The sequence below is a fragment of the Arachis ipaensis genome, chromosome B5, assembly GCF_059453495.1.
Source record: "Arachis ipaensis isolate K30076 ecotype BB chromosome B5, ASM5945349v1, whole genome shotgun sequence".
NCBI lineage: Eukaryota > Viridiplantae > Streptophyta > Magnoliopsida > Fabales > Fabaceae > Arachis > Arachis ipaensis.
The window spans coordinates 48,462,515-48,485,880 of NC_142440.1; the positions used below are offsets into that span (position 1 = coordinate 48,462,515).

Here is a 23,366-nt window from a genome sequence, read left to right on the forward strand (position 1 = left end):
GTTGAACTGAAATGATGGATGGTGTGTTATATGATGATGAATTGATGATTGTTGGGTTGATTGTGATGAATTTTAATGATATGTTGATATTGAATGAATATATGGATTGGAAGTTGGTTCCTTATGATAATTGTAGTATGATGACTTATGAAAAGGTGAGTGTGATGGTGATTTTGATCATAAGTATTATATGGTTGATGTTGGAATTGAAAGTAATAAAATGAGAAGGAGAATGTGATAAGGTTGGTGTATTATGATACAATAGGTACATTTTGATGAAAAATGGAGTTTTGGATGGTATGGTATGGTTTGGGATGTGTATGGTAAGAAATTGTGTAAGTTGTAAAGTTTGGCAAAATTGAGTTTTTGGTGAACTTTGCTCGATCATAACTTTTGCCTCTATTTTCAAAATTGATTGAAATTTGTTTATAATTAAAGATCCTTGAAAACTCTTTAAATTGATATAAAATTTGTAAAAATTGAAACTTTGTAGAGGAAGTTATGATCCTTCAAAGTTGGTGTTAAAAATCTGAAATTCTGCAAAGTTGCAGAATTTCAATATTTGCTGATATGTGCGGGCGCACACTCTCGTGCGGACGCACACCCCTACAAGTATTTCGACTTGTGCAGACGCACACACCTGTGCGCACGCACACACCTGTGCGCACGCACAGGCAAGGAAGTGCGTTCTATTCGCAGCACCAGCACAGCTTGTGCGCACGCATATCCAAGGAAAAACTTCAACCTGTGCAGACGCACAGGTTTGTATGGACGCACACATCGAAAAGGTCAGTCTGTTAGGGGCGCTGGCACAGGTTGTGCGAGTGCACAGATCCTTGTAAAATTTACACCTGTGCATACGCACACCCCTGTGTGTACGCACGCATTTCAAAACTCTCAGGAGTGTGCGCATGCACAAACCCTTGTGCAGCCACACACGTCCTATTTCTCAAAAATTTATTTGTTTTCAACTATTCTACCTTCCCAACATGGTTGTAAGCTTCTAAAATATCATGTTAAAACTTATGGGCTTAATTTTGAGTATTGAAACATGGGATGTAACTTAAGGTTTCTAGAACTTGGTTTTATAATAAATTAGAAAATGGAGGCTTAGAATTCTGGCATGCTGAGAAATGATTTGACGTTGGGTGGAGGATGAGTGATATATGAGATAAGGAATGATGAACTTTTGACCTTGGAAATTGAGTTATGAAAGAGACAGTGGTTGAGACGAGTCGAGGACTCGGATTGAGACGATGGATCTCTGTATACTGAAAATGTTTTTCGAAAATCACTGAAATATTGTTTTCACTGAGAATATGAGACGCTATGCGCCCGGCAGGGACAGCGGTTGGATCCCACCTGTCGAGGTAGTGGCAGTGGCGTAAGGGCGGTGGTTCGTCCCGCTTGCGTTGAGATGTGAGGTCTGTGGCAAGTGTATCCCGCTCGCATCCCTTCGGACCTATAGAGCGTACAAGCGCCGGTACCTGGACAGTGATCCGGGCACTATATCTCGAGGGTTCCCATATGAGTAATCGGAAGGGCGACGTCTCCAAGGAGATGTGTCGGGTTGGCAGTTGAACCGACAATGTGATATCACAGCCAGTAGGGCAGGTATTCATCATATGCATTTCCTATATGTTTGTTTTCTTTGCCGACTCTTAATTGTATGCCTAATTGAATAACATGTCTATTTGCTTACTTGATCTAATTGCCTTGTATGTTGTTACTTGTGAATTACTTGCATTGTTATTAATTGTGCTTTCTGCTGGGATTGAGGAGGTTTGGAAGGCGGTGGCAATGGGATCGCATGGAGGATAGGTTGGTGAAGGCTGTGGGATAGCGATGTTTGTTTAGAATTAGAACTCCCTTAAGATAGTTGATGCCAGGGCATCTTGGCCAGTTTCACTGACCTTTTCTTTACTGTTTTTAGGTTAGTTTCATGCATTCTCTTAGGAAATAAGCTAGTTTTGGGTAGATATTCACTTACACCTCGATTCAAGCATACGTTGTGCATTTTACATTATTTCATGAGGATTTTGCATGAGTTTAGTGAAAATTGTATGCTGCATTACCCATGACTTGTACTAGAACTTTGATGCACTCTATTGCTTGATTTCAGGACCAAAGGAAGCAAGGAATAGGAGGTAACTTGCAAAGTTAATGAGAAAAGTGATTGCCAATAACGCTCTCAAAGCCATCATTGACCACGTTAAGAGTCACGTTAACAAAGTTAACATGAACTCTAATGGGAGAGGGGAAGTTGAGCCAACGTTAGTGACACTTAACATTATCACTAACGTTGGCAAATGCTCACAAGTGGCCACGTTAGAGTCCACGTTAACTTAGTTAACGTGGCCTCTAACGTTAAAAGGGGGAAGAAACGCCAACGTTAGTGACATTCAACATTGTCACTAATGTTGGCCTAAGGAGAAACATACCACGTTAACTCCCACGTTAACTTGGTTAACGTGGGAGCTAACGTAAGAAGCAAGAATGGTCGACAACGTTAGTGACACCCAACATTGTCACTAACATTGGAAGCAACCACATAACCCCCAAGGAGCCACGTTAACTCAGTCAACGTGGAAGCTAACATTGATGAGTGAAAGAAATGCCAACGTTAGTGACATTCAACATTGTCACTAACGTTGGGGATGGCTAAGCATGGCCACGTTAGAAGCCACGTTAACCTAGTTAACGTGGACTCTAACGTGAGACATAGGGGCACCTTGGAACGTTAGTGACAATGTTGAGTGGCACTAACGTTCTCAAAGGATGGCAAGCCCACGTTAAAGAGCCACGTTAACTAAGTTAACGTGGGCTCTAACGTGGGAACAAAGGTGGCTTTTCAAAGTTATTGGGAATGTTAAGTCTCAATAACGTGTGTGAAGGACTTAGAGGCAACGTTAGTGGCAACATTTGTGCCACTAACGTTGAAGTTAACGTGGCTTTTACTTAGGAACATTAGTGAGAAAGTTGATTGTCACTAACGTTCTCGAACTCATATTTTCACTAAACGTTAACACCCCTAACGTCTTGAGCTAAAGTCTCTGCCCACTTCACACTTTCTCTCTGCAAGTAAAGCCAAGCCCAAATAAAGAAGAGAACTGCTTCAAACTCAAGATCCAAAGGCCCAAGACTTGAAGAGCCAACCAGAAGCTGAGAAAAGTAGTATATATAGGAGTAGCTTTGAATTGTTGAGGGGGTTCAAAAAGTTGGAAAAAAGAACTACTCTCTGTATTTTACCTTCTCTGCATTTTCTAGTTTTATGATGTATTCTCCATCTTTGTTTTCATTTTCTAGAGCTATGAACAACTAAATCCCTTTCATTGGGTTAGGGAGCTCTGTTGTAATTTGATGGATCAATACTAATTTTCATTATTCTTCTTCTATCTTTTCTCTTGATTTTACTTGAAAGCTTTCGATCTTCATCCAATTGGGTAGTTATCTTGGAAAAGAAGCTATTCAAACTTAGATCTCTTTTGAACCTTGAAAGAGGAATGAAGAGATCAAGCTAGAAATGCTTTCTCATGCTGGACCAAATTGGGTTTGGATGGGTATGTGACTATAACCCTCTCAATACTTGATTTGGGAAATGCATGTGGTATAATCAGTGACCATATTTCATCTCTTCTCATGAGCAATTGACCAAGGAATTGGCTATTGATCAAGATTTGAGAGATTGAATTTGTAATTCAATCAATTAAGATTGCCAAGGAGATCAATGAGTGCATTGATTGAGGAAGAGATGAAAATGAACTTGATCCGTAGGATTGCAATATCTCCTAAGCCCAATGAACTCCCCATCTCTGATCTTACCCATTCTCTTTAATTTCTGCCATTTACTTTTATGAGCAAATCCCCCATTCCCATTTACAATTCTGCAATTTACTTTCAGTCATTTACTTCCAGTCCTTTAATTTTAGCATTTACTTTTCTGTTATTTACATTCCCGCCATTTTATTTTCTGCAACTCTCAACCCAAATTCTGGATTCGCTCAACTAGAACATTCTTCTAATTAAAGTTGCTTGATCAATCAATCCCTGTGGGATTCGACCTCACTCTATTGTGAGTTTTTACTTGACGACAAATTCGGTACACTTGCCGAAGGAAATTTGTTGAGAGACAGTTTCCACCCGCATCAAGTTTATCGCGCCGTTGCTGGGGATTGATTGTGCATCAATAATGATTAAATTGGAAGATCACTAGATTGAGCATTTTTATTTTGTGAATTTCATTTTCTGTTTGAGTGATTTACTTTCTGTTTTAGTTAAACTTCTTCCCTTTCCTATCTACTCTTTTGTTTTTCTTTGTTATTTTCAATTCTGTTTGCTAACCCACTAACTGTTTGATATATTGCATCACCCACAACTAACAGTAATTTTGACAAAAAAATACTTTCTGCACCTATCTTTTCTTGCTTGCACTTGATGGTTGTATGACAGGGAGAAGAAGCGGGGCTTCAACTTCCTTCGATTCTGAACATGAGAGGACCTTCCTTAGATTAAGGAGGGAGGCAAGAGGAAAGAAAGTGGTTGGTGCTGAGGAAAAGGAGGAATTCTTTGAACCAAACATGGAAGACAACATGGAAAACCATCATGAAGAAGAGGATCACAACCATGGGGGAGGAGGTAGAGCAAATCATGCTGGTGAGGATAGAAGACTTTTGGGCTCTTACATCAATCCAAACCCAGGCAATTGTAGAAGTAGCATCCAAAAGCCAACAATCCATGCCAACAACTTTGAACTTAAACCACAGCTCATCACCCTTGTTCAGAACAACTGTTCGTTTGGAGGAGGTGTTCAAGAAGACCCCAATCAACATCTAACCACCTTCCTGAGGATATGTGACACAGTGAAGTCTAATGGTGTTCATCCTGACACCTATAGACTACTCTTGTTTCCATTCTCACTTAAGGATAAAGCAGCCAAATGGCTGAAGTCTTTCCCAAAGGAGAGCTTGACAACTTGGGAGGATGTGGTGAACAAATTCTTAGCAAGATTTTACCCTCCTCAACGAATCAATAGGCTGAGAGCTGAGGTTCAAACTTTCAGGCAACAAGATGGTGAGACTCTATATGAAGCATGGGAGAGGTTCAAGGACTTAACAAGGAGGTGTCCACCTGACATGTTCAACGAATGGGTGCAACTGCACATTTTCTATGAAGGGCTCTCTTATGAGTCAAAGAAGGCCGTAGACCATTCATCCGGAGGATCTTTGAACAAGAAGAAGACTATTGAGGAAGCCATAGATGTTATTGAAACAGTAGCAGAGAATGACTACTTCTATGCTTCCGAAAGAGGGAACACAAGAGGAGTAATGGAGCTAAACAATGTAGATGCTCTGTTGGCCCAAAACAAGCTCATTACCCAGCAACTGGATGACCTCACCAAGAAGATGGAGAGGAACCAAGTAGCAGCAATCTCCACTTCATCAACAACCCAAGAAGGAGTGAATGAAGAAGCAGAGGGTAGTCAGGAGCAAGCCAACTACATTGGGAATTCACCAAGGCAAAACTATGATCCATACTCCAAGACCTACAACCCTGGATGGAGAAACCACCCAAACTTTGGGTGGGGAAGTCAGCAAGATCAAAACCAAGACCAGAGATGTTACAACTCCAACAACAATGCAGCTCACCAACAATTCACACAGAGGACATCTCAACACCCCCACAACAACACTTCTCCACATGCCTATCAAAACCAAAACAGCACATCTGCTCCGAATCACCCTTCAATTGATGACAAGCTCTCTAATATTGAAACCTTACTTGAAGGAGTATGCAAAGACATTCGAAACAGTAAAGCATTTCGAGAGGAAGTGCAGTCAAATATGCAGAATCAAAATGCTGCCATCAAGAAATTGGAGACACAAATCGGCTATCTATTTAAGCAGCTTCCTAACCACAACCTTTGCAATGATGCCAATTCAAGCGAAAGGGAGGAATGTCAAGCTATCACACTTAGGAGTGGGAAGGAACTGAAGGAACTGCCCCAAAAACCACAAGAAGAAGGCTCAAATAAAAAGGGAGAAGAGCAAGATGGAGTTCAACCTCCCACGCCAAGTCCGCCGAAAGAAAAAGGGATGCCACAACTGAACATCTCAAGAGCTCCATATCCCCAGCTATTGAAGAAAAAGGAAGATGACAACCAGTTCTTGAGATTTTTGGAAATCTTCAAGAAACTACAAATCAACATACCCTTTGCTGAAGCCATAGAACAAATGCCACTCTATGCCAAGTTTTTGAAGGAACTAATGACTAAGAAGAGAAGCTGGAATAATAATGAGACTATGATACTAACCGAAGAGTGTAGTGCTATCATTCAGCACAAACTACCCCAGAAATTGAAGGATCCTGGGAGTTTTCAGATCCCTTGTATTATAGGGGAAATCACAGTAGAGAAGGCTCTTTGTGACTTAGGGGCCAACATTAATTTGATGTCAGTAGCTATGATGAGAAAGATGAAAATTGAGGAGGCTAAACCAACAAAAATGGCCCTACAACTGGCAGATCGATCGTTCAAATTCCCTCATGGGGTAATAGAGGATTTGCTGGTAAAAGTGGGAGATTTCATATTTCTAGCAGATTTTGTGGTGCTGGACATGCAGGAGGACGCCAAGACCTCCATCATCCTGGGAAGGCCATTCTTGGCCACTGCTAGAGCTGTCATTGATGTTCAGAAGGGTGACCTCACCCTGAGATTACACAATGAAAAGATGACATTCAATGTGTTCAAGGCCATGAGTTACCCACCAGAACAATTGGGGGAATGTATGAGGTTAGATGCACTAGAGGATGAAGTGCAGGAGAATTTTGAAGAAGAAGAACTTGAAGAGGACGAGAGATTGATGGAGGAAGAATCTGAATCAAGTGAAGAGGTGGCCACAGCAGAAACTCATATACCAGATGCACCAAAGGAAGGGAACGAAAAGTCAGAAGCACCCAAACTTGAACTCAAAGCACTGCCACCCACTCTCAAATATGCATATCTAGGAGAAAATGAAAACTACCCAGTGATCAAAAATTCATCTCTCAGTCAAGATCAAGAGGACGACCTACTCAAAGTGCTGCAGGAGCACAAGGATGCCATTGGATGGACCCTTGCTGACTTGAAGGGAATCAGTTCAGCCATATGCATGCATAAAATACTATTGGAAGATGATGCTAAGCCATCCATTCAATCCCAAAGAAGGCTGAACCCAATCATGAAGGAAGTGGTACAGAAAGAGGTTATCAAGCTTTGGCAAGGAGGGGTCATATACCCAATTTCGGACAGCCCTTGGGTTAGCCCCGTACATGTTGTGCCCAAGAAGGGAGGAATCACTGTGGTTCCCAATGAGAAGAACGAACTCATACCTACAAGGACCGTCATAGGATGGCGGATGTGCATAGACTACAGAAAACTCAATGAGGCTACACGAAAAGATCATTTTCCCCTTCCATTCATGGATCAGATGTTGGAAAGACTTGCAGGGCACGCATATTATTATTTTCTCGACGGTTATTCAGGATATAACCAAATAGTGGTTGATCCCAGAGACCAAGAGAAAACCTCATTTACTTGTCTGTATGGAGTGTTTGCCTATAGGCGCATGCTATTTGGGCTATGTAATGCACCTGCAACTTTCCAACGCTGCATGCTTTCTATCTTTTCAGATATGATAGAAAAATTCATTGAAGTTTTTATGGATGATTTCTCGGTATTCGGAGATTCCTTTCCTAGTTGCCTACATCACCTCGCCTTGGTATTGAAAAGATGCCAAGAGACCAATTTGGTCTTGAACTGGGGAAAATGTCACTTTATGGTGACAGGAGGAATAGTCCTTGGTCACAAGGTCTCCCACCAAGGCATTGAGGTTGATAGAGCTAAAGTAGAACTTATTGAAAAACTACCTCCACCAGTGATGTCAAGGCAATTAGGAGTTTTTTAGGGCATGCTGGTTTTTACAGAAGGTTCATCAAAGATTTTTCAAAGATAGCCAAGCCCTTAAGCAATCTCCTTGTATCTGATACACCATTTATCTTTGATGAAACATGCATGCTAGCATTTGCACATTTGAAAATGAGGTTGTCCTCTGCTCCTATCATTTCCCCACCTGATTGGAACCTACCATTTGAATTGATTGTGATGCATCTGATTTTGTAGTTGGGGCAGTGTTAGGACAAAGGAAAGATAACTTAGTTCATGTGATATACTATGCTAGCAAAGTCCTTAATGAAACTCAAAGAAATTATACCACTACTGAAAAGGAGTTGCTAGCAATAGTTTTTGCATTTGACAAATTTAGATCATACCTCATTGGTGCTAAAGTGATTGTCTTTACAGATCACACAGCACTTAAATATTTGTTTGCCAAGCAAGAATCAAAGCCAAGACTAATAAGGTGGATCTTACTGTTGCAGGAATTCAATATTAAAATCAGAGACAAGAAAGGAGTGGAGAACAAGGTGGCAGATCACCTATCCAGAATCCCTCATGATCAAGGTGGAGGAAATGATACAAATGTGAACGAGCTCTTCCTTGATGAGCAGTTGATGACAGTTCACAAAGCACCATGGTTTGCAGATATTGCAAATTTCAAGGCAACTGGGGCATTACCCCCAGGGATCAATAAACATCAAAAAAGGAAGCTCATGAATGATGCAAAATACTTTGTCTGGGATGAGCCATATCTCTTCAAGAAATATTCAGATGGAATCCTTAGAAGATGTGTTTCGGAAGAAGAAGGAAGAGAAGTCCTGTGGAATTGCCACGGTTCATGTTATGGAGGCCACTTTGGAGGGGACAGAACTGCAGCAAAGGTGTTACAAAGCGGATTCTTTTGGCCCACCCTTTTCAAGGATGCCAAGGAACTAGTAAAAAGCTGCAATGAATGCCAAAGATCTGGAAACTTGCCCAAAAGAAACGCCATGCCACAAAATTTCATCTTGGAACTGGAACTGTTTGATGTGTGGGGAATAGATTTCATGGGACCATTCCCAACCACATATGCAAACAAGTACATCTTGGTAGCAGTGGATTATGTTTCCAAGTGGGTAGAGGCTATTGCAACCCCAACTAATGATAACAAGGTAGTCATGAACTTCCTCAGAAAGAATATCTTTAGCCAGTTTGGAGTCCCAAGAGCCCTTATCAGTGATGGAGGGAGCCACTTTTGTAACAAACCACTAGAAGCTCTTCTCCTACGATATGGGGTAAAACACAAAGTAGCCACACCTTACCATCCTCAAACAAGTGGGCATACTGAGATATCCAACAGAGAGCTGAAGAGCATCCTGGAAAAGACTGTGGGTGCATCTAGAAAGGATTGGTCGAAGAAGCTGGATGATGCTCTTTGGGCATACAGAACAGCATTCAAAACTCCACTTGGAATGTCTCCATATCAACTGGTCTATGGGAAGGCTTGTCATTTACCACTGGAGCTGGAACACAAAGCTCTCTGGGCTATCAAGGTACTAAATTTTGACAGCATTGCTGCTAGTGCAAAAAGGATCTTGCAGCTGCAAGAGATGGAGGAATTCAGGTCACAAGCCTATGAAAATACTAAGATGTATAAAGAGAAGGCAAAGAGAAAACATGACATGCATCTTGCACCCAGGAGTTTCGAAAAGGGGCAGCGAGTACTCCTTTACAATTCTAAATTAAGGCTGTTCCCAGGAAAACTCAAGTCAAGGTGGTCCGGACCTTTCATGGTTACAAAAGTATCACCATATGGCCACATCGAAATCACGGATAAAGGTTCAGAGAGGACTTTTACAGTGAATGGACAAAGACTCAAGCATTATCTGGGCAACATGGGGGAAAACCCTAGAGTAAAGTACCATCTCAAGTAATTAAGGACTCGTCGAGCTAGCGATGATAAAAGAGCGCTCTGTTGGGAGGCAACCCAACCTCAGGTAGTTTCACTTTCATCTTTATTTCAATAAAAATCACAAGTTGTTTCCCCTGTATTGTAAGGAGCTAAGTTTGGTGTTCCACACCAGAACAATGCAAGAGTGATAGTGTAATTCTAAGTTTGGTGTTCCACCAAAGGACATTGGTTAGAATTACACTCCACTCCAAAAGAACATTGCTAGCTCCATCCAATCAAGAGAAACCACTTAGATGTAGTTAGACTATAGGTGATCATTGCTTTGTTGATAACAAGATATGAGGTTCTCTGCATATATGCAATGTTTTGTACTGGGCAAGGAACTAAGTTTGGTGTTCACACACCAAATTGAGTTCAAGAGGCACAAGCATACATGCAAGCTAACTATGTCTCAAGTGCTTTGGGAACAATAACTTCCAGTAACCTTGTAGGAATCTTATGAGGAAATGGTGCACCTTCACCCAAAGAAGCGAGGCAGCAAAAACTAGGATGATGACAAAGAGAGAGGGCAACCAGAAATCATCACCCGAAGGTTGCATTGTTACTTAATTCCATTGTACTCAGAATTGTTGAAAGTTGGAAGTCCGAATGCACTTTTGATTTGTAGTTACTCGTAGTTGAACCCTTTTTTAAATTCTGTCTTTTAAGTTCTGAATAGGTCTATGTGCACTAGTCTTTATGTCACTGCATCCTTACTTTACTTACTTCTATGATTGTCCCTTTAAATCAAACGAAGAGAGAATGTTTACGTTTTCAAAAGACCAGAGTGGAGTTCATACTATGGAGTACATTCATGAGTTTGTGGTATGATCATAAGTTAGCTAAGTTAGTTCAACCATAAGGTGGGATGACAACTATCTAGCCTGAATACTTAGCTTTGAATATACTCATGAGACTAAGTATATGACAAGATCCTAATAAGAGAAAGAGAAAAGAATAATGAAAGTGGAAAAACAAAAGAAAAAGAGTAAGCAATAAGACTAGGCACCAATGGTTTTGATCTTAAGATATGTGTCTGTAGTGTTCCTGTGTGAGGGATCTACTTGGATGAATAAGCTCTTAGGGGTGCTTTATCACTTGGTAACTTGGGTTAACTAACCCGGGATTATCAGCTGAAAGTCCATTATCAAGAGTAACCCTCACTACAGAGCACTTAGTAACCCAAAGAGGTGCTGGACTCCAAGGTCTCAAGAAGGAAAATAAATGAACTATATGCCTGTGGTGTGTATGTATGGGGGAGAGACTTGAGGGAGTAAGTCCTTAGGGGTGCTTCAACACCTAGCACCTTGAACCAACTGGTTCGGGAGTGTTGGCTGAAAGCTTATCTTAAAAAGTTGCCCCCTTACAGAGCACTTAGCCTAAGAACACCAATAAGCTCTGAAATGACAATAAAGGGATCAATGAATAAAAGTCTCATGGGATGTAAGCAAAGTGAGTGTTTTAGGACATGATAAAGGTCTGAAAGCCAGTAAAGGAATGAACCTAAGTTGCTATGCATGAAACCACCATAAAATCAGTGATATGACTTCCACAAGAATGACTCATTGCTCTTGGCATTCCATTCATCATTCTCTTGTTCCAATACTTGCTTAGGGACAAGCAAGCTTTAAGTTTGGTGTTGTGATGCCAGGGCATCTTGGCCAGTTTCACTGACCTTTTCTTTACTATTTTTAGGTTAGTTTCATGCATTCTCTTAGGAAATAAGCTAGTTTTGGGTAGATATTTACTTACACCTTGATTCAAGCATACATTGTGCATTTTACATTATTTCATGAGGATTTTGCATGAGTTTAGTGACAAATTGTATGCTGCATTACCCATGACTTGTACTAGAACTTTGATGCACTCTATTGCTTGATTTCAGGACCAAAGGAAGCAAGGAACGGGAGGTAACTTGCAAAGTTAATGAGAAAAGTGATTTCCAATAACGCTCTCGAAGCCATCATTGACCACGTTAAGAGTCACGTTAACTAAGTTAACGTGAACTCTAACGTGGAGAGGGGAAGTTGAGCCAACATTAGTGACACTTAACATTGTCACTAACGTTGGCAAATGCTCACAAGTGGCCACGTTAGAGTCCACGTTAACTTAGTTAACGTGGCCTCTAACGTTAAAAGGGGAAAGAAACGCCAACGTTAGTGACATTCAACATTGTCACTAACGTTGGCCTAAGGAGAAACATACCACGTTAACTCCCACGTTAACTTGCTTAACGTGGAAGCTAACGTAAGAAGCAAGAGTGGTCGACAACGTTAGTGACACCCAACATTGTCACTAACGTTGGAAGCAACCACACAACCCCCAAGGAGCCACGTTAACTACCTCGTTAACTCAGTTAACGTGGAAGCTAACGTTGATGAGTGAAAGAAATGCCAACGTTAGTGACATTCAACATTGTCACTAACGTTGGGGATGGCTAAGCATGGCCACGTTAGAAGCCACGTTAACCTAGTTAACGTGGACTCTAACGTGAGACATAGGGGCACCTTGGAACGTTAGTGACAATATTGAGTGGCACTAATGTTCTCGAAGGATGGTAAGCCCACGTTAAAGAGCCACGTTAACTAAGTTAACGTGGGAACAAAGGGGGCTTTTCAAAGTTATTGGGAATGTTAAGTCTCAATAACGTGTGCGAAGGACTTAGAGGCAACGTTAGTGCCAACGTTTGTGCCACTAACGTTGAAGTTAACGTGGCTTTTACTTACGAACGTTAGTGAGAAAGTTGATTGTCACTAACGTTCTCGAACTCATATTTTTACTAAACGTTAACACCCCTAACGTCCTGAGCTAAAGTCTCTGCCCACTTCACACTTTCTCTCTGCAAGTAAAGCCAAGCCCAAATAAAGAAGAGAACTGCTTCAAACTCAAGATCCAAAGGCCCAAGACTTGAAGAGCCAACTAGAAGCTGAGAAAAGTAGTATATATAGGAGTAGCTTTGAATTGTTGAGGGGGTTCAAAAAGTTGGAAAAGAGAACTACTCTCTGTATTTTACCTTCTCTGCATTTTCTAGTTTTATGATGTATTCTCCATCTTTGTTTTCATTTTCTAGAGCTATGAACAACTAAACCCCTTTCATTGGGTTAGGGAGCTCTGTTGTAATTTGATGGATCAATACTAATTTTCATTATTCTTCTTCTATCTTTTCTCTTGATTTTACTTGAAAGCTTTCGATCTTCATCCAATTGGGTAGTTATCTTGGAAAAGAAGCTATTCAAACTTGGATCTCTTTTGAACCTTGAAAGAGGAATGAAGAGATCAAGCTAGAAATACTTTCTCATGCTGGACCAAATTGGGTTTGGATGGGTATGTGACTATAACCCTCTCAATACTTGATTTGGGAAATGCATGTGGTATAATCAGTGACCATACTTCATCTCTTCTCATGAGCAATTGACCAAGGAATTGGCTATTGATCAAGATTTGAGAGATTGAATTTGTAATTCAATCAATTAAGATTGCCAAGGAGATCAATGTGTGCATTGATTGAGGAAGAGATGAAAATGAACTTGATCCGGAGGATTGCAATATCTCCTAAGCCCAATGAACTCCCCATCTCTGATCTTACCCATTCTCTTTAATTTCTGCCATTTACTTTTATGAGCAAATCCCCCATTCCCATTTACAATTCTGCAATTTACTTTCAGTCATTTACTTCCAGTCCTTTAATTTTAGCATTTACTTTTCTGTTATTTACATTCCCGCCATTTTATTTTCTGCAACTCTCAACCCAAATTCTGGATTTGCTCAACTAGAACATTCTTCTAATTAAAGTTGCTTGATCAATCAATCCCTGTGATATTCGACCTCACTCTATTGTGAGTTTTTACTTGACGACAAATTCGGTACACTTGCCGAAGGAAATTTGTTGAGAGACAATTTCCACCCGCATCAATAGTTCATCCGGTTTATTTATGATAAGGTTTATGTTATGCTTATTTGTTTTATAATGCTTTAAGCTTGAATCTTGTGATGGATATGAAGCTTAGGATTGCCTTTGGCGTCCTGGGGTCTTATATCCTACATCACTGGGCACTGTTACCATACTGAGGAGCGGAGGATCTTGGTTTCCTTTGGAGTCTTTTTGGTTATTCTGTTTATATGTCTCTCATTTTTGTATTTTGTTTAGCCTAGAGGCTGGTATTTGAGAGAACAACTTGTATAAGCTATTTTTAAACTGTCAGGTTTCTGTATGGTCTGTATATGGCTAGCCGGCTTAAACTCCGCGAGTCGAGGCTAGTTTCATATGATATTATATACTTATATTTTGTTGTATCTTATTTGTTTCTTGTGCCTTAAGCTAGTAGCTCGTTAGTATGCTTTGTGCTTTTGAAATCCTGTACTTTGAGCTATATCCTTCATCGGCCTTCTAGATTATATTATTCTTTCTATATATCATACGTATGAGCTTAGAACTGTCGTAACCTCTGATTAACCTTTGCTTTACGACGCGAGGTAAGGCATAGGCTAATTAAGGTGTTACAAAGAGCGATCTCCCATGCGTACGCGTCATCCACACGTATGCACGGCCCTTCACAATTGCCACATCCACGCATACGCGTCCTTTACGCGTACGCGTCCATCTTCCAAAATACATTATCACGCGTACGCGTCACTTACGCGTACGCGTCGCCAGCTGATTTTTTCACTCCTATCGCAGGCGCTCTTGGTAACAAACGGAGCGCTCTTAGGTGAAGAGCATAGCTCCTTCAGAGCACTCTTTGAGAAAAACGGAGCACCAAGCTTCTTTGATTTAATCATGGGCCACATTTTTAAAAGTGTGGCCTAAGGCTCCAAAGCGTGCCCAAACTCCAAAGTATGTCAAAAAATTCTTCTTTTCTTCTTTTGAGCTTAATTTGTGCTTTTTGCTTCTTTTTCTACTTATTTCCTACAAAATTTATTAAATCAAAAGATCAAAGCAATATACTATTTAAGCACTAAAACACTTATTAATTAAGCATTAATTATTAATTTATTCTATGAAAAAGTATAGAAAAACATAACATGATACGCAGTCATCACAACACCAAACCTAAACTTTGCTTGTCCTCAAGAAAACAAAGAATTATGCAGTAAATTTTGACAACCCAAGGTGATAAGAATAACAAGTTGAAGTTCATGGTTAGCTAGTTTTCTTTGCATGAAACAATCACAAAAGAAATTCAAATGATTGATGTTTCTATCTAGCTCATTTTATAAAATCTTTTTTGATATTTCTTCCTTGAAACAAGCTTTTCATTCTCTTCTTAGCTTCTCCTTTTGGGTGCTTTGCACCATGAGTTGATAACAAAGCTACGACTCTAAATGCTTTGTTTTCAAGTATTACCACTTAATACATAAGCACCACAAGTATTTAATTAGAGGACTTCTTTAAGCTCATTTGTTTCTTTTCTTCACTCTATAATCATTGATGCTCAGAGCCTTGAGCTTTGAGGGAGTACTTTTGCACTTGAGCCTAGCCTAGCCTTGCACTTGAGTCCTTTGGGAGGAAGTTTTCTTGTTCGTTTGTCACCTCCAGTAGCCTCTATGGATATGGAATCCTAAGCTCAAATGCCTCCACAGCCTCCTTCTTCATTGAACTTTCACTTGTTATCAAAACCTTTTTTACTTGCTTTTTTAATTCCTCCTTTGTACTCAACATCTAGTTTAAAAGCACTTCCATATTTTTGAAAGAGGTTTCTTGTTCTTTCCAAGATTTCTTCATCTCCTCTTCATATCTCTCAAGCATGGACTCAAGTTTTGAGAGTCTTTGGTTCAGAAAAATTTGTGTGAGTTGTGAGTTTTGGAAGGGATTTTGTGTTGAGGCATAGTCAAGTGATGAAGAATTTTCATATGAAAAACTGGGAGGTGAGGTTCGGCAATTTTGCAAAAACGAATTGAAAGTATAGTCAAGTGATGATGGCTCTCGATAAATGGAGTATAGACTATTGAATGCTCTTTGATTTTGATCCTCCCAATCACAACTTGAGTAATTGTTGACTTCATTATAGTATGGATAATTTTGTGGCCTTGGGGAGCAATCTTACATGAATTTATTGATAGCATAATTAAGTGATGATGTCTTTGGATGATTAGTGTATGAAGCATTGAAATTCTCTTCCCAGCCATAATTTGTGTAAGTGTCATAACAATGTGAGTCACTTTGTGGCTCTGGGATGTAGCTCATTTCACTTGATTGTTCATACTCATTCATTACTTGCTGATATTCCCAGTCACCATGAGTATAATGGCATAAATCATCTTGTGGTGTTGGGCAATATCTCATGTAATCTGCTTGATCATTTTGTGGCCCTGGTGCATATCCCCACTAGGTAGATTGCTCATATTCTGTTATTTCTTCGTGATATTCCCAGCCACCATTAGGATGATGACATGAATCATTTTGTGGTGGTGGGTAATATCCCATGAAATTTGTTTGATCAAAATGTGAGGAAAACTCCATTTGAATTTTGTAAAATACAATCACTAAAGAAAATTGAAATTTCTCATATCACAGAGAAGAATTTCTTAGTGAGGCAATAACACAAACACATTAGTATCAAGCGAAAACAGGAAATTAAAAGAACCTAAATGACAAAAACAAAGAAAATGCTTAATCTAGACTTATCACCCACTTAATCATTGTTGATCTAAATCAATCCCCGGCAACGGCGCCAAAAACTTGATACGCAAAAATTAGATTTCACACGTATGAACTAACCGGCAAGTATACCGGGTTGTATCAGGTAATAAAACTCACTTGGAGTGAGGTCGATTCCACGAGGATTGATGGATCAAGCAACTTTAGTGAGGCGATATGTCCAGTTAAGCTAAAATTTATGAATTGAGTGAAATTAAACTAACAGAATGTAAATTGCAAGAATTCTAAATTACTGAATGTAAATTGACAGAAACTTAAATGGCAAGAAACTTAAATTACATGAAAAGTAAATTACTGGAAATGTAAATGGGAATTGGGTGCTGGAAAATTAAAGGAAGCAGTAAACTCAAAGCAATTAAATGAAACTCAAGGCAATAAAAACGAAGAACAACAGAAAGAAAGATTCATTAGGGACTGGAGATATCATAATCCATCATGAATCAAATGGGTCTCAACTTCTTTCTCAATCATATGAGTAGATCCATGGCAGATTGTAATTGATTGGATCCCAATTTCTTGGCAACCCAATCTCTCTAATCACAATCAATCTTGCCAATTCCTTGATCCAATTGTCCTGAGAAGAGGTTAAGCATGTTCTCTTATCCATAAGCCACACAAATTCTCAAGTCCTTAATTCCTCCCGAATAGTGTTGGTCAAGAGAATTGTGAAGGATAGAGCCCCAATTCTAATGCCCACGATTCCCCATCCGAGGCTCAGACAAGCATTCAGCAGATTCAAACCCCCTTCCAGAGTGAATGAATCTCAAGCAAAACAAAGGATATCCTATATCTACCCAACCGGATTGAGAAGAAGAAGAAGTTTACCCAATCATGTGAACTGTAATAGAGCTCCTCCCCTAATTAAGTGGGGTTCAATTAATCATTTCTCTAAGAACACTTGCAGGAAATTTAAATTGCATGAAAGTAAATCAAGCTCAATAGGAACGAAAATGTAAACTTGGCAGAAAGAAAAATTGCAAAAGAGAAGTTTAAGAAATTGAAATTCCATAAGCTAAACTGAATTCAATACAACTGAAATGAAGAAGTGCAGAAAAGAAAAAGTGTATCAAACTAAAATCCTAAGCTAAGCTCTCTGGAGTCTGTAATCCTCCAAGAGAGCTCTGGAGTCTCTAATCCTCCAGCCTCTACTCCTACTGTACTGCCCGAACCTTCTTTTTTCAAACTATGAAACTAAAGCCTTTATATAGGCTTTCCTAAATTACAAATTGAAATGAAATTGAAAACAAATTACAATTAAATGAAAATTCCTATTCTAGATACTTTTTTTGCCTTTGATTGAGTGATGTTAATGGGCTCTGCTTGCTTGAAGTTTAAATGGACTTGGAGTGAAGTTAATTAAATCAGAATTTTGCTTCCACGAGAGCGTAGCATTCTTTTGGAGAGCGGAGCGCTCTTACACCCACGCGTGCGTGCCATTTTTCATTTTGGCACCTCCACGCGTACGCGTCACCCATGCGTACGCGTGACCTTCAGCATTTGCACTTGTGACGCGTACGCGTTACCCACGCGTATGCGTCGCCTTCAGCGCTCTTGAGAATAACGTAGCGCTTGCGCCAAGAGCGCTCTCCCACGCGTACGCATCATCCACGCGTACGCATGGCCCTTCACAATTGTCACATCCATGTGTACGCGTCCTTCACATGTACGCGTCGCCAGCTGATTTTTTTCACTCCTATCACAGGTACTCTTGGTAATAAACGGAGCGCTCTTAGGTGAAGGGTGTAGTTCCTTCAGAGCATTCTTTGAGAAAAACGGAGCGCTAAGCTTCCTTGATTTAGTCATGGGCCATGCTTTTAAAAGCGTGGCTTAAGGCTCCAAATCATGCTCAAACTTCAAAGTGTGTTTTCTTCTTTTGAGCTTAATTTGTGCTTTTTGCTTCTTTTTCTACTTATTTCCTACAAAATTTATTAAATCAAAAGATCAAAGCAATATACTATTTAAGAACTAAAACACTTAATAATTAAACATTAATTATTAATTTCTTGTATGAAAAAGCATAGAAAAACATAACATGATGCGCAATCATCACAACACCAAACATAAACTTTGCTTGTCCTCAAGCAAACAAAGAATCATGCAGTAAATTTTGACAACCCAAGGTGAGAAGAATAGCAAGTTAATGTTCATGGTTAGCTAGTTTTCTTTGCATGCAACAATCACAAAAGAAATTCAAATGATTAATGTTTCTATCTTGCTCATTTTATGAAATCTTTTCTTCATATTTCTTCCTTGAAACAAGCTTTTCATTCTCTTCTTAGCTTCTCCTTTTGGGTGCTTTGCACCATGAGTTGAAAACAAAGCTACGACTCTAAATGCTTTGTTTTCAAGTATTACCACTTGATACATAAGCACCACAAGCATTTAATTAGAGGACTTCTTTAAGCTCATTTGTTTCTTTTCTTCACTATATAATCATTGATGCTCAGAGCCTTGAGCTTTGAGGGAGTACTTTTGCACTTGAGCCTAGCCTTGACTCTAAGTGTTTTGTTTTCAAGCTTTTTGCCTGATACATAAACACCACAAGTACTTAAGAAATGAATTGTCATTGGTACTCAGAGCCTTCAGCTTTCTCTTTCTTTTCCTTTTCTTTTTCTTGCCTTATTTGCATTTGCTTTTTCAAGGTTTTCATGATTTCAAAAATTTCATAAAATGTCCTAGATGAAAACTTCAATTAAACAAATTCCAATGCAATTGAGGAACATTAATCATACTAGCTTCCCAATACTTATAAGCTTATGCTAACTTCTTTTTTAATTACCTTGTTTGTTTATGAACATGATGCTTAATTGCTTTGAACTCACAAAACTCAAGATGGTAGTCATAATGTCACAGCAACATGTTATAATTTAGCAATCAAGCTATGCTTATTCATAACACACATGCATACAGAGAAAATAGAAGACAATCATGCAATTTAAAGTGCTGGAAATAAGTAAGAGGAAAAAGGAACTTTACCACCTTTTAGTTCCTCTTCATTGTTGTTGTCCTTTTCCTCCAATTCTTCCCCTTCCCACACCACTTAGAAGGTTTGCTTATCCTCAAGCAACAATTAAAATAGTGGTGATGGGTCTATGATGGGTCATGAGTGTCTTAAACAATGGAGTGTCAGTAGTACATATGTTTAAGCAAGCAAAATGAAAAATAACAATGAAGGCACAGGAAATAGAGACATTGTGATTGCAAAAACAAGTGGGGTGTGCATGATACATTGCATGAAGGATAAGTGGCACACCAAACTTAATGTGACACTTTCCCTTGGAATTGATGCAAGTATCCAGTAAAGATTGGAAATAGATTTTGTTGCATAGCAACCCCAAACTAAGAATGCAATCACATGTCCATTTATTTGAACTAATACTAAACATAGGAAACTGTTCTATGCTAATAACACAAGCACCAAGCGAAGGATTTGTCACGAGTATGGATTTCTTGGTGAGGTATTAACAAAAACAGTTAAGGAACACAATAAAAGAAAGTATTAATAACAAAGGAATGACTAAAACAAAGAGAAAGAAAAAGTGTCGCACCAAAACAAAGATACACTGCAGGCCTAAGAAGCAAAGGCATTATGATTGTACAAACAAGTGGTGTTGCTGGGTTCATTGCATAGAAAATTAAGTGGCACACCAAACTTAGAAACTTAGTCTGAGACTTTCATTTTAGAATGATGCAAGTACCCAGTGAAGATTGAAAATCAAATTGTTGCATGGCAACACCAAACATAGAATGCAATCATATGCCAAAATGTTGAAAATAAACAAAGCAAAGAAGGGAAATATTACCTACGGTTGGGTTGCCTCCCAATAAGCGCTCTTTTAGTGTCACTAGCTTGACATGTTGTTCATGACTTTCTTCCTCTTCTTCCAGTTTATTAAGAGGAATGACCTCAGGGGGAGAGAAGAGCCAGTCAGTGTCCCCTGTCTTAGCCTCTTCCCAGCAAGCTTCCTTTGGTTATTTGCTTGATTGAACTTGCTTGCTGGGTCAGGGGTTGGATTGCTTGTGATTGTCCTTTTCTTCTTCATGGATATGGTCAATTGTAACTTGGTCACAATCTTCTTTTCGGTGCTCTTGTTGGTTGCCTTCACTTCTTGGATATCAAGATTCGGGTGTTGTGTGTTTGTTGGAGTGTCCTTTTCATTAAAAGCCCATTGAATTGGTGGTTCAATGAACACACCTTCTATGCAACTTTCTGCTTCAATTGAGTGTAGATTCCCTTGATTGACTTCCTCTATTTCTTCTTCATGATTTTCCATTGAGTCCTTTGGGAGTAAGTTTTCTTGTTCGTTTGTCACCTCCAGTAGCCTCTGTGGATATGGAATCCTAGGCTCAAATGCCTTCACAGCCTCCTTCTTCATTGAACTTTCACTTGTTATCAGAACTTCTTTTACTTGCTTTTCTAATTCGTCCTTTGTACTCAACATCTAGTTTGAAAGAACTTCCATGTTTTTGAAAGAGGTTTCCTGTTCTTTCCAAGATTTTTTCATCTCCTCTTCATATCTCTCAAGCATGGACTCAAGTTTTGAGAGTCTTTGGTTCAAAGAAGTTTGTATGGGTTGTGAGTTTTGGAAGGGATTTTATGTTGAAGCATAGTCAAGTGATGAAGAATTTTCATATGAAAGACTGGGACGTGAGGTTCGGCAATTTTGCATAAACAAATTGAAAGTACACTCAAATGATGATGGCTCTTGATAAGTGAAGTATAGACTATTGAATGCTCTTCGATGTTGATCCTCACAATCACAACTTGAGTAATTGTTGACTTCATTACAATATGGAACATTTTGTGGCCTTTGGGAGCAATCTTACATGAATGTATTGACACCATAATGAAGTAATGATGTCGCTAAATGATTAGAATATGAAGAATTGAAATACCCTTCCCAGCCATAATTTGTGTAAGTGTCATAACAATGTGAGTCACTTTGTGGCTCTAGGATGTAGCTCATTGATGAGCGGATAATTTATACCCTTTTTGGCATTGTTTTTACATAGTTTTTAGTATGTTTTAGTTAATTTTTACTATATTTCTATTAGTTTTTATTCAAAAATCACATTTCTTGACTTTACTATGAGTTTGTGTGTTTTTCTATGATTTCAGGTATTTTTTGGCTGAAATTGAGGGACCTGAGCAAAAGTCTTATTTAGAGGCTGAAAAAGAACTGCAGATGCTGTTGGATTCTGACCTCCCAGCACTCGAAGTGGATTTTCTGGAGTTACAGAAACCCAATTTGCGCAATCTCAATTGCGTTGGAAGGTAGAAATCCTGGGCTTTCTAGAAATATATAATAGTTCATACTTTGCCCGAGATTTGATGGCCCAAATTGGCTTTCAAAGTCTGCCTAAAAATTCTGGCGTAAAATGCCCAAACTGGCACCAGAATTGGAGTTAAACGCCCAAACTGGCACCAAAGCTGGCGTTTAACTCCAGAAACAGCCTAAGCACAAAAAATCTTCAATTCTCAGCCCAAGAACACACCAAGTGGGCCCCGGAAGAGAATTTCTACACTATCTACACTTAGTTACTCATTTTCTGTAATCCTAGGTTACTAGTTTAGTATGAAAACTACTTTTAGAGATTTACTTGATGTCTTTTGACCATCTCAGGACATTTAGTCCTTAGACCTTGGACTTGGAGGCTGGCCATTCAGCCATGCCTAGACCTTTCACCTATGTATTTTCAACGGTGGAGTTTCTAGACCCCATAGATTAAGGTGTGGAGCTCTGCTGTTCTTCATGAATTAATGCAATTACTACTGTTTTCTATTCAATTCATGCCTACTTCTTCTCCAAGATATACTCTCGTACTTAATTCAGTTAAGTCAGAATGAAGGGGTGACCCGTAACAATCACCCAGTCTTCGTTACTCGCTTAGCCAAGGTCGCGTGCCTGACAACCACAAAGCGATCTACATGATGTTCAATATAGTCATTGGACGACAGCTGGAGTATATTCTCTTAGGTTTCTAATCTAAGATTAGAACCTTTGTGGTATAGGCTAGAACCATTGGTAGTATTCCTGGGATCCGAAAGTCTAAACCTTGTCTGTGGTATTCCGAGTAGGATCCAGGATCCGGAAAGTCTAAACCTTGTCTGTGGTATTCCGAGTAGGATCTGGGAAGGAATGATTGTGATGAGCTTCAAACCTGTGAATGTGGGGCACAAGTGACAGTGTGCAAAAAGACAATGGTCTTATTCCGACATTAGCGGAAACCGACAGATGATTAGCCCTGCGGTGACAGCGCAGATGGATTTGTTTTCATCCGAGAGGATCATACAGCTTGCCATGGAAGGAGGTAACGCATGATTGGAAGAAGGCAGTAGGAAAGTAGAAGTTCAGAAGCAACAAAGCATCTCCATACGCTTAGCTGAAATTCCCACCAATGAATTACATAAGTATTTCTATTTTATTTTATTTTATATTTATATTTTAATTATCAAAATCTCATAACCATTTGAATCCGCCTGACTGAGATTTACAAGGATGACCATAGCTTGCTTTAAGACGACAATCTCTGTGGGATTGACCTTTACTCACGTAAGGTTTATTACTTGGACGACCCAGTGAACTTGCTGGTAAGTTGTGCAGAGTTGTGAAGAATAATTGAGATTACAATCGTGCGTACCAAGATGTTGGCGCAGTTGAGATCACAATTTTGTGCACCAAGTTTTTGGCGCCGTTGCCGGGGATTGTTCGAGTTTGGACAACTGACGGTTCATCTTGTTGCTCAGATTAGGTAATTTTATTTTATTTTTTTAAGCTTTTTTATTTTCGAAAAAATTCAAAAAAAAATTATACAAAAAAATTGTATTTTGTTCTTCATAATTTTTA

The 23,366-nt window shown here is 39.4% G+C and overlaps 1 non-coding gene across 1 annotated transcript; it reads right to left on the minus strand.

The window, feature by feature from the left end:
* Positions 1-5,030: 5,030 nt before the first annotated feature.
* On the minus strand, positions 5,031-5,134 carry LOC148564106 (small nucleolar RNA R71). Its single transcript, XR_015885143.1, has one exon. It is a non-coding gene; the product is annotated as a small nucleolar RNA R71 (small nucleolar RNA).
* Positions 5,135-23,366: the final 18,232 nt, after the last annotated feature.